This window comes from Cynoglossus semilaevis, chromosome 15 (assembly GCF_000523025.1).
Source record: "Cynoglossus semilaevis isolate Cse_v1.0 chromosome 15, Cse_v1.0, whole genome shotgun sequence".
Classification (NCBI taxonomy): Eukaryota; Metazoa; Chordata; class Actinopteri; order Pleuronectiformes; family Cynoglossidae; genus Cynoglossus; species Cynoglossus semilaevis.
In genome coordinates, this window is record NC_024321.1 from 15,610,514 (window position 1) to 15,614,924 (window position 4,411).

Sequence of the window (4,411 nt, forward strand, 5' to 3'; positions counted from 1 at the left end):
AATGACTCTTATTTGGGAAATCATAAAATATTTTGGCCAGGAACTCCACATGTCCGTCCAAGTCTCCGAAGACTGTCACTCAAAATGGTAAGTCCAGTTAAATGCTCCTCTGGGAATTTGCTGGGAATTAAGGTAGTGAAGCAAAATAATGCCAACGTCTCTGAAGTCAAACAATCTCATGAGTTCCTCAAACTTTTCTTTTTATTTTGGCGTCTTTAACCAAATCAAATGTTCACATTTCCACATGATCATGTGTTTCTCCATCTGGCATGTGTCACACAGCGTCCACAGTACCAGGCTCGCTCAGTGGTCAGTCAAAGCTTTTCAGCACAAACGCAGATGGATGAATAAAAAAAACAAAAAAAATTTCCCATAAATCACGACGCTGATTACATTTGTATGATACTTCGTTTTTACTTTTGTTTTTTTCCCGGTGCTCTTTTGGAAATATAAGACAGATATCACGTACGAGACCGTGACTAGCCGTATAACACAGCACGCTGCACTTCAGGCCACCATTCCATCTCCCTTATCCCATGTTATTAAAGGATTATGTGTGCATGTGAGCGGCAACCACACATTTCTTTAGCATCTAACACTCCACAAAGGTCTTCTGTGTTGTGTCATCAAAGAGTGTGTGAGGAGAAGGATGGAATATTGAAGGATGGATTATTTTCTATTTCGGAATGTTTTACTATTTTATGGTCGTTTATATAATGCATAAAATAGGTGAAAGAAAAAACTGTCTGTGCTTACTTTTGGTGATGTGAAGATTAAACCAGGCTTATGTAAGGCCGCTCCAAACCACAGGGCGATGAGAGTTTTATTCACGGCTCTCTGTCCCATTATTAATGTGTAGCTGTTTTTGTGCTTTTCACTGAATTAAATTTTTTATTTTGAGTTTATTAACCGGCACATGCCAGAGATTTGCATCAAGTAAATATATATTTGTCAACTCCAATGTTTATAAGACTATAAGAAACTTGACTCTGTAAAGCCTGACACAGAGTAGCATAGAAATGCACTTTGACTGGATCTTTTCACAGTACTCATGTAAACAGTACAGAGTACTGCGTCTTGTTACCTCATATGAGAACATCAGCACCATTTCTGGATGTGTTATAGTCTATATAACTCATGTTTATATTAGAGATATAAACATATACCGTACCTACATGCATTTTTCTCCATCAATCTCAACCCCTTGGATGTTGTCTTCAAATATTTCCTCCTCTCTTATCATTGATAAAAAAATTGAGCATCTAGAAATGTAATAAAAGAGCACAGAAAAAGAACTGTAGTCAGTATATTTACACCAGAATTTGTTTTTCATAATCATAATTATTGCTTCACATCGAAAAAAAAAATGGGCCTGCCATTATAGTCCAGAGAGATTGTTTTGAAAGTTGTTAGCAGCTAGGAACTACATTTATACACACAGGTTATTGACCATGTAAATATATACTGAAATATGTAAATAATACATAATACAGGATGCTATGAAGCCAGCAGGACTAATGCTGATGGATAAAGCTAATGGGTTTGAGTTTGTTTGTTTTTTAATATTATTTTGCCGAACACTGAATGATAAATCATCCCCTTCTGTGGTCTGTCAAGAGCCAGGGTCATGATTGAGCTTATCTGGTAGAATATACCTGAAAACACAATCTTTCTCTTCACCATCATTCTTTTTGTTTGTCTATACTTTCGTCCTTCTTTTCACACCCAGGGTACCTTATTATTTCCACCCACACAGTCTGCTCTGCTTCCTGTATACACCACAATGTAAAAGGGACTGCCACCCATCTATAAGGTACCTGCCCTTTTGGAAATGAACAGCTGCCAAAGAGATGATTTCCTTACTCAGTGGAGAAAGTGCAAGTGCAGCACTTTCCAAGCCACTATTTATAATTGACAAAAAGTACTTGGAAGCAGTCAAGGTAGGGATGTCACTTAAGTTTAATAAATCTCTGTTGTGGTTTCTGGCTGACCCTATCAGAAGGGGCTCATGGCTGCAGTATGAGGGCTGGGTTGGACTGATGCTCTGTAGTAACTGCGGGGTTGAAGGTAGGTGCGTTCATCAGGGGTGATTCCTGGCCAGTGATGCCTGAGGCTGAATTGGTTTGGCATGAACCCAGGCTGTACGTACAGAGAGTGCTGCTGAGTAGACACTTCAGCAGCGTGGTGAGCCCCAACCATTAGATGATTGCCCCTGAGGTTTTTTCTTTTAAGAAAAGTAGGACTTTAGTCTTGGATGTTTTTTCTTGTAGGATTATGATGTAATGTTTTTGATCCACCACAACATTCCTGGCATCATACATGGTCCAGGACAATTTTCTTTTTGTCTGGAGCAGAAGAAATGCCAGTGGGTATGATGCAGTGGTCTCTGTGGCTCGCTCTTCAGAATATTGTTTGACTCTTTATGTAAATGACATTGCAGAATTCTTCCCCGTGCAATTAGATTCACCTCCAATGACAGGTTGTTAGCCCTGCAAAGAAGTGATGATTGACTCCTTCAAAAATCATGCAGGTGACGCGTTCAGACTCTTAAACCTGCAAAATTGGCCTTTCAGCTGCACTTCATCGTTACATTTGAATAACAGCAATTTCTGAATGTTATTAATGGGTGAGAGCTGTCTGTTTTTGATGGAGGAAATGTGAAAATGGAGGCATAGTTATGGTTCAATAATAATCAAAACTAACTTTGGTCAGAGTTGCTATAAAAAAAAAATCTTTGAGGTTTCCAAACGCTAGAATAAAACCGCACAATAAAGCTACTCACTGCTGAAACCCAAAATGGAACAGATGAGATAAATTATAGTGATCCTGATCAATTGCTTTATTTTTCTTCCGTTGTGTTCTAGACCTTCTTTCTGGCTCTGGTTCACTTCAACCCATCAAGCAAATTAAAATAATAATAAATAAGAAAACAGGGAATGCAGTCATTTGTAAATCCATGGGTAAATGGACAAGCTAATTTCTGTATGATAATCAATGCTGAGCTTGTGGCTGAATTTAAACATGGCATTGGTTCTCCAGAGGGAAATGCATTAGTGAGTAAAAGCCTCTCATTCAAATAAATACACTTGGATTACATCCAGGGAATGCTCCAGTTTTTTTGATGCAGGATCTAATTTAATTATCATCAGCAACACTGCCCCCTGTCTGTAGTTTCTGTTTTCCTTTCTGTCTTACTGTGCCTTTAAAGTGTATGGACAAAAGACAGATTCATTAGACATTTTTTGTATTCCACCCATCAGGAACATTTCTAGTCACACTTTTAAAGTGAATTCAGAAATGTCAGAACAAACTGAGATATCTCTACAGTGGACAGAGCTTCATTGATATTTATGTCTATGCACAACCCTTACGTATTAAATCATCGTAATCATAATCTCTGTTGGACCCAAACGGTACAAAACATTGTCTTGTCTATAACTTTTATTTAAGGGCAAATACCTTCACAGCACATTTTCATAATCTCAGCTGGAAGACGCCAGAACAGTGACAGGCGTTAGCTTTATCTCAGAGCAAGTGTTACTTTGAAGTCTTTATGACTGAAAAATAAACCCTGTTATAAATCTATAAAAAAAGATCTTTCTGATAATAGGATTTCAGATTTTTCTCTGGTCTCATGTTGACTTAGGTGAATTTATTGTGTTGATAGTTTTTCTTCCACCTTCTCTATGTAACCTGATAAAGTTTGGCTGATGCTATATTTGGATTGGATTTTTTTTTTCTTCATTTTTTCATTTTTTCAGTATCTACTCAACATGTCATGAATGTTTATTGGATTTGTCATAACTAACTACATGTTAATTAGCCATTAGGAGTCCACCCCATTATTCCAGACTTTGTCTGGAATTCTTCTCCTTTTTTTCTGAACCTAATCAGCTGTGATATTACCATGATGAAAGCTGCCTATAAGTCCTTGTAGGGAGTTCTGTTGCAAAAGCTCAGAATGGAGAATGAAATCTTAATTGAACTTATTGACAGTCAGGGCACAGCTCATCAATTGCAGTGATGTATTGCGCGGTCAAAAAAAAAAAAGAAAAGCTAGCAGCCCCATTTTGTCCATCGATCCAAAAGAACAAAGCCAAGATAGGTCACAGAATCTGGCCTCTGATTCCTTAATGAAAGCCTATTGAGTTTGGGTGAAAGGATGGTTCGTCTGCCTGCGTCAACGGCCCTCTTTTCTCAGAATATCTTCCCAGAAACAAAGCCAAATCCATCTGTGTGCCTGGCGGGCTGAGCACAGCCAAGCAAATGTGACAATCGCTCCTTAGGAGGTGAGGAGTGAAGACGGATGAGCAATGACCTGACGGCACTGTGTGTTCAAATTGATTTTCTACATTGAGGGGTCATGTCCTCCTTCATATCTGGTTGGACTCTCTTCAACGCTCATCTGACA